The sequence below is a fragment of the Bos indicus x Bos taurus genome, chromosome X, assembly GCF_003369695.1.
Source record: "Bos indicus x Bos taurus breed Angus x Brahman F1 hybrid chromosome X, Bos_hybrid_MaternalHap_v2.0, whole genome shotgun sequence".
In the NCBI taxonomy this organism is placed as follows: Eukaryota; Metazoa; Chordata; class Mammalia; order Artiodactyla; family Bovidae; genus Bos; species Bos indicus x Bos taurus.
This window is the reverse complement of record NC_040105.1, coordinates 52,786,113-52,799,738: the sequence shown is the minus strand read 5'-3', so window position 1 is coordinate 52,799,738 and position 13,626 is coordinate 52,786,113. Positions and strand designations below refer to the sequence as shown.

Here is a 13,626-nt window from a genome sequence, read left to right as displayed (position 1 = left end):
AGAATTTTGAGCATTACTTTACTAGCATGTGAGATGAGTGCAATTGTGGGGTAGTTTGAGCATACTTTGGCATTGCCTTTGTTTGGGATTGGAATGAAAACTGACCTTTTCCAGTTCTGTGGCCACTGCTGAGTTTTCCAAATTTGCTGGCATAGTGAGTGCAGCACTTTCACAGCATCATCTTTCAGGATTTGAAATAGCTCCACTGGAATTCCATCACCTCCACGAGCTTTGTTCATAGTGATGCTTTCTAAGGCCCACTTGACTTCACATTCCAAGATGTCTGGCTCTAGGTGAGTGAACACACCATCGTGATTATCTGGGTTGTGAAGATCTGTTTTGTACAGATCTTTTGTGTATTCTTGCCACCTCTGCTTAATATCTTCTGCTTTTGTTAGGTCCATACCATTTCTGTCCTTCATCGAGCTCATCTTTGCATGAAATGTTCCCTTGGTATCTCTGATTTTCTTGAAGACATCCTTAGTCTTTCCCATTCTGTTGTTTTCCTCTATTTCTTTGCATTGATCGCTGAGGAAGGCTTTCTTATCTCTTCTTGCTATTCTTTGAAACTTGCATTCAGATGCTTATATCTTTCCTTTTCACCTTTGTTTTTCACTTCTCTTCTTTTCACAGCTATTTGTAAGGCCTCCCCAGACAGCCATTTTGCTTTTTTGCATTTCTTTTCAATGGGCATGGTCTTCATCCCTGTCTCCTGTACATGTCATGAACCTCAGTCCATAGTTCATCAGGCACTCTATTTATCAGATCTAGTCCCTTAAATCTATTTCTCAATTCCACTGTATAATCATATGCTATGCTAAGTCACTTCAGTCGGGTTCAACTCTGTGTGACCCCATGGACAGCAGCCCACCAGGCTCCCCCGTCCCTGGGATTCTTCAGGCAAGAACACTGGAGTGGGTTGCCATTTCCTTCTCCAATGCATGAAAGTGACAAGTGAAAGTGAAGTCGCTCAGTGGTGTCGGACTCTTCGTGACCCCATGGACTGCAGCCTACCAGGCTCCTCCATCCATGGGATTTTCCAGGCAAGAGTACTGGAGTGTGGTGCCATTGCCTTTTCCGGTATAATCATAAGGGATTTGATTTAGGTCATACCTGAACCGTCTAGTGGTTTTCCCTACTTTCTTCAATTTCAGTCTGAATTTGGCAATTAGAAGTTCATGATCTGAGCCACAGTCAGCTCCTGGTCTTGTTTCTGTTGACTGTATAGAGCTTCTCCATCTTTGGCTGCAAAGAATATAATCACTATGTCAGCTTATTTTATTGTAATTTTAAGTGTCAATGGGTCCGGTGAAAGTTCTCACAACGGGCTCTCTGAAGGGCTCAGATGTAGATTGAATCAGCCAACTGACACAAGCGGAGAAAAAAACAAAACAAAACAAAACCAGCCACTGCTTGTGGGAAAAGACTTCTTGTCATTTTATTAAAGCGCGAGAGCACAGGAAAAACCGGCCCGGCGACACTGTGGAGCAGCACTGCCACCTGCTGGCCAAAGAAACTAAAACGCCGCAAGCCCGGAAGAAAAGTCATCGTTTCTGCTGGGTTTTCGCGCAGAGGACTGGACAGCGTGGATGCCAAAGTTAAGGGGGAATGCCCGTAAGGACCAGAGAAAGGAAGGGAATCTCTCGACCGGGTCCGGCCAAACCACTCCTGGACAGCGAGCCGTCCGCGGAACCATAGCAACAAGGGCTGGAAGTCAGGGTATCCGGGGAGATCCTGAGCTTGGTGGGCGGGGCTGAACTCCGATTGGCTGGCTCTGGGCCTGCGCGCAGCCACCCAGTGAGGCCCGTGCCAGTCTCCTGGACCTGGTAGGCTGGGAGTTTTCTCTGGGACCGCGTTTCAAACTCTCCACTGAAGAACCTGACCGGTGACGTCCGGGTCCTGTCGCCCACTACCGAAGCCCCCCACGTGCGGGGACGTTACAAGTCCCCTATCCATTCTCCTCCCTCCCACCCCCGGCCTGTGAACGCGTTCCTCCCGTGGTACACTCACTGTTCTCTCAGGCCTCACTCTTCTGATCTGTCCTCAGTGCCCACGAGGCTCACCCGGTCACCCCGGGAGACTCTCCGTCCTTAGCGATGCTCCCTTCCTCCCCACCCGAGCATCCGTCTGCCCACGGTCCCGCCCCGGGCCTCAGGAAAGACCGCGCCCCTCATGCTGTCCTGTTTCCAGCCTTCCTCCCTGGCATCACCCTCAACATGACGTCCTGTCCTCCAGCTCCTTCGCACTAGTGCCAGTGCACTGATACCACAACTTCTCGGAGACCTCCAGCTCACCGACCACGCGTCCTTTCCCAGCATGCACCAGGCCCTCCTGGATAGGCTGAGCCAGGGCTGGAAGCTGTCCCTGGCAAACACACCTCTCCAGGACAAACACCTCTTGGGCTCCTTGCACCCTCCTGCCTGCCCACTCCCTGCCTGTGTCTGTGCACCTGAGCATCGAGGAGAAAACTTTACAAATTTACAGAAGTATTTTCTCTTGAATCCATGGCGGGAGTAGACCGCTGTTCAGTTTCATGTCACCTAGCTACACTCCTACACTACACACTAGTAACCTTCCTCCATGCTAATGACCACCAGCTCCACCCACTAATAATTCGTGGAGAATACCGCAGCAACCCCGTGGGATTTCTCAAGTTTCCCAGTCCCGATCTGCATGTTTCTGCTCTGGCACTCCGCTGCCTCTCTCCACGCCTGCTCCTGACTGCACCCAGCCCCTCACCTCTGCCAGGGATCCCATGCCTTGCACCTTCTCAGGGACTTTGCACCTGCAGTTATCACTCCTCTGTCCTGAACCAGCACCTGCTCCCTCTACATCGGAGCATTCCACAGCACAGGGGGAAACCCACCGTCTTCCACCACCCTGTTCTGCAGCTCCTGGCACATTACCGGTTGCCCTTCAAAGCAAAACTGCTTCAAATTCTGCTGAGATATTGTCTCCTCAGCCCCCTTCCGTGGAGCTTTTGTCCCAGTCACTCCGCTGTAACTGGTCTCGTCATGGCCATCATTAATATCCATACTTCCTGATCCCACAGACACTCTTCAGTGCTCACCTAAGACAACATCTCAGGCATCTTTGGCATATTTGACTCTTGTGTTCTTTATCCCTCTGTTTTTATATTTCAGGGGGCGTGGGGCTGATGTGACACCAAAGTATCCTAACTGAACTCCACAAGGTACACATTCTACACTGTGCCCCCTGTGACCTGGGTATTGTTTGGGAAGTCTTGGGTCAAATGAAAGACAAGCCAAAGGAAAGAGCGTCCCAGTCACAATGGGGAATGGCCCACAGAGGCAGGTGGCAGGCAGAGGTGAGAGAGCTCAGACAAGGGAGGTGTGACAAGAAATGAACACCAGGGACAGGAGGGTTCCATACCATTCACACTTGGGACTCCAGGAGCACACTGTACAATGACCAAACGGAGTCTGGGCAGAAGGGTGGCTGCAGTTTAGGAATTTCTTTTTCTGGAGCTGATCTTGGTTCCTGCTGTGGTGCAGGTGAGATCCAAGGGAGGGATCTTTATCACTTTAGGGAGAAATGTGGAAAGGGACTGAATCCAGTTGAAGCCTAAGCAGGCAATGGGCTAGGGGACCTGGTGGCCGAGGAGTGGACATCCCTGCCTGTTGATGGGCTGGACGATGATACCCAGATTCAGAGGAGTCTGCTGATGCCAGCAGGGGGGCTGAGGCTCAGCCAGGGAGCACTGGGTCCACAGCAAGAGGAGGGAGACAAAAATGCAAGTTTCACCACCCCCACCCATGGGCGGTACAGGTCAGCATCAACAGCTGGAGCCAGGAGAGGACAGTCATTTTTCCCTCAGGGAGCACTGAGGCCTCTGTGAGGAACAAACCTATGCCGTGTTATAGACTCCCTCTCCCACATGACTGCGAGCCTTGTAAGTGACATATATCCTTGGTCCATCGCTGAAAGAAGTAGAGAGCATTTTCACCAGAATAGACTGTGTATTTGTATCTGTGGATATTCAGTTGGTTGCATGCAACCACACTTTCAAGTCAGAAGCAACTTCAGTGGGGGTTTTCCCATTACTAACCATTATGAAGGGTGAACACTCATGAGGAAGATCAGATCATCCAGGGAGAAAAAATACATTAAAGTGTCTGTGGAGTCTAAGGAGCATACATTGAGACTGTGATCTCAGCAACCCATGTCCCCCACCACCACCCTGGCTCTTCCTGTGACTATGGGTTGCAGAGGCAGAGTGGGGTCCAGAGGGAGAGGAAGGAGGTCTTCCTGGAACTCCACTGCTGCTTTGAAAATACCACACTCCCCTCTCAACATGAATACTCACCTGTGAAGGTCATTCCAATTCCCCACTCTGTCTTCTAGTCAAGAGTCCTGATGAGCTTTTGGAACTGGCATCCTGGTCTCTTTGGTTGGGGAATAGAAAATAGCATACCCTGCAAGCACACAGGCCTCTACTTCCAATACCCTGAGTCTGTGATTCCCTTCAAGCCATGCTTCTTGAAAGTATAGACTCCAGGAGCATCCTTATCTGGTTACCTCTTGATTCCTCCACTGAGTGCCCATCCACAGAACATCCCCTTGCTAATGTATCCCAAGAGCTCCATGGGCCAAACCGTAGTACGCAGTGCTGTATTGTCCACAGGCACATTCTGTCTTCAAAAACACTTTCTTTGGTCAGAGTCTGTGACAGCAACCATCCTGGTTTTCCTCCTCCCTCTCAGTTCATTACTTTGAAATCTCCTTATTGTCCATTTACTTTGCTGCTGCTACTGCTGCTAAGTCGCTTCAGTTGTGTCCGACTCTGTGCGACCCTGTAGACGTCAGCCCACCAGGCTCCCCTGTCCCTGGGATTCTCCAGGCAAGAACGAACATTGGAGTGGGTTGCCATTTCGTTCTCCAATGCATGAAAGTAAAAAGTGAAAGTGAAGTCGCTCAGTCGTGTCCGACTCCTAGCGACCCCATTGACCTCAGTGCACCAGGCTCCTCCATCCATGGGATTTTCCAGGCAAGAGTACTGGAGTGGGGTGCCATTGCCTTCTCCCCCATTTACTTTGATCCCCTCCTAAATCTTGATTTTGCTTTCCTCTGGTTTTCAACCTGTGCCCTGTGCTCTTCCATTCTATACATGATCCTTGGGTGACCACGTCACCCCCCAGAGCTTTTACCCATCTGACTTGTTTTCATCTGTATCCCTCTGTATGCTGATGGCTTTCCAAATCACCAAATCTACCTAAGATGTCTCAACTGGGCCCCACTTCCCCCACAGGCTGAGACGTATGGGCTATCTGCACTCAGATGTCCCATAAGCCCTGCAGACCTGCTAGTAGCCCCAGGCCAATGTTCCCTGGGGTGTCTCATGGATGGGCACCGCCATCCACCCAGTTCCTTAAACCACAATCCAGGGCATGCTGCTGGGTGTGATCTTCACTGTGCCATAACTCCCTTGGAGCAGCTCTGGAAAAGGCTGACCTGAGATCTTCCTGTTGCCACAGGTGGGGATCCGTTCCTCTCAGAGGCCCTGTTCCTACAGACACACTGTGAAGGTGTCTTGAGCACAGGTCATCACCCTCTTTTGGATCTTCGAGAGAACCTGGCCACTGTAATGCACCTGAGAGGTTGAAAGCCCTGTCTTTAACAGGACGGTGAGTCAGGGCACAGCAGTGTAAGCCCGTCATTGGGGAACATGCCAAAGAATATCCAGAAGAGATCCCTAAAGCAGAACATTTCAAGAGGTGAGTTTTCATGGGTGTGCTTCAAACAAGGGATTCCTTAACTGTATTTTTCCAGTAAACATCCTGTTCTTATTTGGTCTTCATCTGAGCGCGGGAGTTAATTTGATATCACAGGAAACAGTTTAAAACTGCAGCTGAGCACAGGCAGCAGATACACTGACAGCCGATTCTTCTACATCAACATCAACAGCTACAATTCTCAGCCATCTTTGATCTCTGAAGCACTATTCTGATCTGTCGAATGAAGTTATCTCCACAGTGTTTTAGAAATATATTCAACTAGGCACAAGGGGTCCTGACAAGAACTAAAACGTACTGAGTTTCACTGACAACAGCAGGGTTTTAACTGTAAAATTTGGATTCAGGAACACACAGCAGGGCAAGCACAAGGTGAGTATTCAAACTAGTATTAATTTGGGCAAGTCGACCCTTTGCTCAGCCTAAGATAGCTGTAAAGTAAGTATGGCGAGTCATGATGAAAACCTGCTTTGCTTGTAGTGAGGAGTCGCAAGTTTTCGATGTTGAATTTCTTCCTGTAAGAATGGGTTTTGTTTCCACAGCTACAGCCTTGGCTTTCATAAGAGAACTTTTTCAGATAATGCTCAGGCCAGGGCCGCATTCAAGAGCTACTACTTCAGATTCTCTGGGGCTGTCCTGCCAGCATCAGCTCTTCTAAAGCCTCTCCAGGGGAGAATTGATGCACAGTTAAGATTGAGAAGCACAATCGCATGATGCTTCACCTTTCATGGTTTTAAACAGATTCCTGAAATGAAGAGCCATGTTTGCTACTAATGAAATTTCAAAAAATTTGTAATTACATGTCTTCCGTTCTGAGACGGAGTTTGACATATTTATTCACAGCCATATTTAGAATACTTTCAATAACTCAGTGGTGTATTATGCTGCCAAGTCCCCTTCCTTACCGGACACTCAGGCAGACGGAGGGGAGGGAATGCTCCTCAGCCCTGGCGGCAGAAGGAGGATGGATGGAGTTCCGTTGTCCTGGTTACTGCTCTGCTGAGCATGCCTCCCGGGTTGCTGAGCTCAGGCAGGGGGCCTCACACCAGGATAACAGGTACTCCTGTGACCAGAGGTTGGAGCTAAGGGCTGAAATCCGTTACTGAATCTGGGAAACAGAAGCTGGGTCCACGTGATTTGAGAAGAATGGGAAAACAACTAAGTAGAATTTCAGTTGCAGGGTGGGTTCTGGGAGCCTGTCCAGAGCCACTGACTTGTGGTCACCCAATGGGCGCCTGTGCGTAAACACAGAGACACACTAGACGTGTGCTCACTGGGGATTCTGTCCTGACGTGCACAGCGACTGTCTCTGGAGGGAGCATCTAGCACATGTGGAGGAGGCCGGACCCAGGAAGTGGAAGGAGCAGGGGCAGTCCTCGCTGTTACAAAAGCAATGGCATATCTTTCCCCCCATGTCTCACTTGGACATCTGCATTACCTTCCTAAACTGCTTCACTGAGGTATAGTTACACACCACAAATCACAGCCATTCAATGCATCCAGTGCACTGTCTTTTAGTAACTTCACAAAGTGGTTCAACCACCACCACAGTGCACTTGTGGAACACTGCCAGCACCACAAGAAGCGTCCATGTACCCATCAGCTGTCAGCCCCCAATAGGACCTGCAGGCCCAAGCATCCTGTCATCTAATTTCTGTCTCTGTAGATTTGCCCTTTGTGGGCATTTCATATCAACGGACTCCTGCAGGAAGTGGCCTTTTGTGTCTGGGTTCTTTCACTGAGCATAATGCTTTGGAGGCTCACCCATGTAGCGGCAGAAAGCAGAAGTTCATCACTTTTCATCCATCTATGCTGTTCCACTGAATGGCTGCAGAATACTCTGTTTACCACTCTCCAGCTGACAGACTTTTAGGCTGCTCCACTATTTGGAGATTACAGACAGTGCTGCTGTGAAAGACATGTAAGTAAGGACACGTATTTGTGTGGACATAGGTTTCATTTCTTTCTTTCTTATTATTCCATAATTTCATTTCTTGTTTTGCCCCTTGCACAGGCTAGACCCTTCAGTCCAAAGACATCGACTGAGTCACAGTATTATCCCACACCAGATGCTGTGCATTACAGGAGCTGATAGAGGACACAGCCGTTTATTTAGTGCCTTCCACCTGCCAGGTCATGGGCGCTAGGTGTTTTACATCTGTTATCCCCAGCAGGTCTCCCAATAAACCTGACCAACAGGTAGAGTTATTGCCACTTTACAGATAAGGAATTTGAGGCTGAAGCAGAGTGCCTGGGCTGTTAGGGCCTGCACTGGAACCCAGCTTGAGTGTAAACTGTGAACTGTGGGATGGAGGGAGACGACATGGGGAGAGAGAGGAGTTTGGGCACAGGTCCAAGAGACTTTCCATACCATGGGGGAGCAGGGAAACATCACACCCTTGGTATCAGTCCTAGGTATCCACTTGCAATAGGAGGAGCCTCAATCCATCCGAGGACAACATTACCAGGAAGAGAATGATGCACACAACAGAGATGAAGTCTGTGAGTGGTTTCCAGGTGGGAGAGGTGTAACAGAAAAGCCAGCCTCCTGGTCAGGGTTCGTCTAGCTCTGAGGAAAAAGCTCGAGGACTGTGGCTGAGAAGGAAGGAGCCTCTAGGGCTGGACACAGATGTCTAATGTGACCTTGAAGTGCTTCGTGAAGCTTGAGGGTAAGGCCTGACCTGCAACCTGCCCCGCTGCAGCTCACTATTTGTTACAACAGGGAACATGCCAACACATTCCTATGAACCTCATTCAATACAAAACCCACCTGCTCAGTTCATGTCGTTATTAAGAATATGTCACCCATTTTCAGGCGAGTCTGGTGTGGCCCAGTGGGCCAATTTAATTTCTCAAGATTATGTGTTAATAAGTGGCAGAACTAGGTGGAAAGGAAGGTTATCTGAATCAGAGCTAGTGTCCTTACTCACAATACCATATTGATTCCTCAAAAAAGGGGAAAAAAAAAAAAAAGGTTGGGGGAAGGGTAAAACAAAGGAAAAAGAATAAAAGGAGACCCATGATGCTTACTGTATTGGGGTGTCCACCATGGACTGTGAGCAAACAGAAAACTCCTCAAAGTAGTCTAATTAGAAAGGGAACTGACAATCACACAACATGAAGCTGGGAGACAGGGTGGTCTCTGGCACGGTGTACATGTACACGGAGAGCAGAGGGAGCACAAAGGAGGGCACGGGGAAGGTACGGAGTAGAAGAAGCTATAGCAGCAAGAGGAAGAGGGGAGAGCAGGGTGACAGGGCTCCGGTGGACTTGCCCAAGGACACTGATCAGCAGGCTCAAACCGTCCATCCTGCTGATGGCAGCCTGTGTGGAAGTTACACTTCTCACCCGTGAAATAAAGTAGCCTGGCTCTCTGAGCTCTATTCAACCAACAAGTATCTCCCCAGGGCCTACCTCAGCACAGTGCCTTCAGCACAGTGCTGAAAGCAGCCATAGCCTAGGACAGACCTCAGTCTCAGGAGGTAAAGGAGTGTCCAAGATGCAGAATAAACGGGAAGCCAAGTGGGAAGAGACGGACTTTAGACACTCCTGTCAGAGTGGGGAGAGACGACAGGATTCCCCTCACCCTCTCAAAGGAACCAAAATTTGAGCTCAGGACTTTCAGGGTTCACTCACTGACAATTCAGTTGAGAAACGGCTGTTATAATTACTATGCACTAGGAAGGGGAAAGGAGGGCGTTTCCCTCATACAATAAGCTTCTGGACGATGTGGGGATAAAAAAAACACAAACGGCCCTGGAGCAACAGAAACCTGAGTGGAGAGGTTTACTCCAGCCACTCGTTTCCTATGGGATGTTTGCAACGAATTGACAGCATAACAGCAGCTGCACTGCTCTGTGTACCTGACTTTATCATCACTCATAAGATGGTAAACGTGTTCTGAGCCCCTGTGGTTAAAAGGTCCTCAAGGAGCTCATGGTGGGGTGGGCAGGAAGCCAGTCTGAAGACCGTGGTGAAACAAGTGTGATGAGAGCCTTGGCCACAGGAGCCAGTGGAGGCTGGGATCAGGCCGTGAGGAATGGCTTTGCCTGGGGGTGGGGTAATATATAATATTATTGTCCCCGTTTGCAGGCAAGGGAACTGAGGATCAGAGATGGTGACCATCTTACTCAAGGTCACACTGCTTGGTAGTGGTCCTAACCATCTTTCATGTACATCTGTTAAAATGTGAAGGTCTCTGCACCATTCATTACACCACTCTCTGTCTCTCTCAATGTTGTCACCTATTTTCACTCACAATCACCACCTTATACATTCCCTTGGCTCTAAGTCCTTGTTTACTAGATAAATAATCTGCTGAGCAAAGTATAGATTTCCCGTTAGCACATCCAGTGTGTCTACTTTATAAAAAATATTTCCTTGCAGGGCACATCGTACTCATCCAATCTGATGGTTTTCATTGAGCTTGTACTGCACCCATATGCAGGGTAAAGCCAATGAATCACTGGGATCTGTAGTTTTACTTATCTATTTCACACAATCTCAAGCATAATTTTAAATGTAGCCAATATTCAAGTAAAAACAGTAGAACAATTGCTTTCCTAAAATGAGCAGTCAAGAAAGATTTCATTGAATATTAATAGGTTCTAGTCAGGAGACTAAACCCCTTTCATGGGGAGTTGTGGAAATTCTTTTCCTTAAGTTAAGGAAACCCTTTCTCTTTATACATTTTGTCTATTGCTGGTACCCTGAAAGACTTAAGCAAAGCAAAGCCACTTCACTTTACTCTTTCTGACAAAACAAACAAGCAAAGCAACCCTACACACAGGCACATAGACGTATGTAATACACCCAATAGAGGTAGGTCAAATATAAGGCAATGGTATCAGAAATACAAGGGCTTCCGTGGTGGCTCAGTGATAAAGAATTCACCTGGTAATGCAGGAGACTGGGGTTTGATCCCTGGGTCATGAAGACCCCCTGAAAAAGGAAATGGCAACCCACTCCAGTATTCTGGCCTGGGAAATCCCATGGACAGAGAAGCCTGGTGGGTACAGTCCATGGGGTCCCAAAAGAATGGGACACAACTTAAGGACTAATGAACAATTGAAATATAAATGGAAACCCGTAACTAATCATATATCCAAATTTCTGACCACAGCACAGGTCTACTATCCAGGATCAGCTGTACTCCAGGAATCCAGACAACGAAAGATACCTTCCTTTTAGAATTACTATGCACCGCTACTGCGCGATTCAGGAGATAAAAGTTTTCAAAAGCATTGCAAACCAAGGCAGGACTCAAGGAGCCTTTTAAAAGTATGTTCTTATTTCTATGTCACATCAGGGCCTAACTCACACACTCTTGAGAAAGAACACCTGCTGAGATGATTTCAATACGGGAAATGCATCTCCCCTGAAAATACTTCATTATATTGTCTCATTTTGTGAAGTGGGGCATGAGGTGGGGAGGGAGGTGATGCCAAGGAAAGAGCCTACTTCTGAACCTGGTGAACACCGATTTGAGCCCAATTATTCCGGATCGACCAATATCCATAGGAAGATTCAGTATCGGCTTAAGAGTGTCAATCCCCATCGAGAGAAAGAGAAATAAGTCATATAGACTGTCCAACTGCCTTCTGATCCTGAAGAGGTGGGGGTGTTTGTGGAAAACAACAGTTCTGAGAGAGCTGGGATCCCACTTGACGGAAGAGAATTGTGGTCCTGTGGCAATAACGCACACCTGGTCGGTCCTAGAGCGATAGATGTCTCCCTCTGTCTGCGTGTCTGTGCCTCTCTCTCTCTCTCTCGCTCTCACGCGTTCTTTCTCAGGATCAGGTTCTCACTAGCGGAATGCCAATGCAGTGCTTCCCATCCTCAGGCCAGTCGAGAAGCCTGGAGTGGTGGGTCAGCCTCCCATCCTCAGTGTGTGTGGAAGAGAAGGGTGAAGACCACCGAGAGGAGGAGTCGTCCAGGGTCCTGTAGCGGCTACCTGCCCTTCACAGGGGAGGAGTCTGTGGGCCTGGCTTTGACAGCACAAAGATGGGACATTTACCCCTCCCCTCCTCATAGAAGGACCTTCCTGAGTATTCCCTTGGTTGTGGTGGATTGAGAGGGAGGCCCAAGTGGCCTGAAGAAAAGCAGGTTGTCCCCTGGGATGGTGGCACTAGGGCGGGGGTGATTCGGAGGTGAGAAGGTAGTGCCGGGCCCTCTGGACGGTGTGCCCCGAGGGCCTCTCACAGCAGCTTGGAGGCTAGGAGGGAATGATAACATCCGGGGTCACAAGAAGAGTTTTCGGGTACTGGAGTTGCCCTCACAGATGACACCTTGTGATGGTCAGCTCTTGGGGTTGGAGGTCCGGGGCGTCTCCCTGATTGCCTGGTAATTTGTGTTGTCATCTGTCTACGTTAGGAGCAGGTGGTGTTACTTAACATTTTTTTTTAATTAATTGATTTTAATTAGAGGCTAACTGGAGAAGGCAATGGCAACCCACTCCAGTACTCTTGCCTGGAAAATCCCATGGATGGAGGAGCCTTGTAGGCTGCAGTCCATGGGGTCGCTAAGAGTCGGACATGACTGAATGACTTCACTTTCACTTTTCATTTTCATGCATTGCAGAAGGAAATGGCAACCCACTCCAGTGTTCTTGCCTGCAGAATCCCAGGGACGGGGAAGCCTGGTGGGCTGCCATCTATGAGGTTGCACAGAGTCGGACATGACTAAAGTGACTTAGTAAGCAGCAGCAACAGCAGCAGCAGCAGAGGCTAATTACTTTACAGTATTCTGGTGGTTTTTGCCATATATTCACATGAATCAGCCACGGGTGTACATGTGTCCCCCATTCCGAACTCTCTCCTACCTCCCTCCCATCCCATCCCATCCCTCTGGGTTGTCCCAGTTCACCAGCTTTGAGTGCCTTGTTTCATGCATGGAACTTGGACTGGTCATCTATTGCACATATGGTAAAATACATGTTTCAATGCTGTTCTCTCATATCATCCCACCCTCGCCTTCTCCCACAGAGTCCAAAAGCCTGTTCTTTATATCTGTGTCTCTTTTGCTGTCTCGCATATACGGTCGTCATTACCATCTTTCTAAATTCCATGTATGTAGGTTAGGATACTGTATTGGTGTTTTTCTGTCTGACTTCACTCGTATAAAAGGCTCCAGTTCCATCCACCTAGTTAGAACTGATTCAAATGCATTTTTAATAGCTGAGTAATATTTCATGGTGTATATGTAACACAGCTCTCTTATCCATTTGTCTGCCAATGAACATCTAGGTTGCTTCCATGTCCTGGCTATTGTAAACAGTGCTGCGATGAACATTGGGGTGCAGGTGTCTCTTTCAATTCTGGTTTCCTCGGTGTTTGCCCAGCAGTGGGATTGCTGGGTCATACTGGAGCTTTATTTCCAGTTTTTTAAGGAATCTCCAAACTGGTCTCCATAGTGGCTGTATTAGTTTGCATTCCCACCAACAGTGTAAGAGAGTTCCCTTTACTCCACACTCTCTCCAGCATTTATTGTTAGTAGACTTTCTGAGAGCAGCCATTCTGACCAGCATGAGATGATAGCTCATTGTGGTTTTCATTTGCATTTCTCTGATAATGAGTGACGTTGAGCATCTTTTCATGTGTTTGTTAGGCATCTGTATGTATTTTTTGGAGAAATATCCATTAATTTCTTTGGCCAATTTTTAATTGGGTCATTTATTGTTTTGTTATTGAGCTGCATGAGCTGTTTATATATTTTTGAGATTAAATCTTTGTGATTTTTTTTCTACCAATGATTACCAGTAAGACAAAGGGAAAGAGTAAAAGCAAACGAATAAAGACACTGACTGTATTTCTACCAATTGCAGTTGGAACAGCACCACAGACCTGATGATCAGACTGTCAGCAAGGTGGTTTTG

At 48.1% G+C, this 13,626-nt stretch overlaps 1 long non-coding RNA gene across 1 annotated transcript; it reads left to right on the top strand.

Moving 5' to 3' along the window:
- The first annotated feature begins 3,142 nt into the window (after positions 1–3,142).
- Positions 3,143–11,829, top strand: LOC113887816. Its single transcript, XR_003509840.1, has 3 exons — positions 3,143–3,193; positions 5,496–5,735; positions 10,876–11,829. It is a non-coding gene; the product is annotated as an uncharacterized LOC113887816 (long non-coding RNA).
- Positions 11,830–13,626: the final 1,797 nt, after the last annotated feature.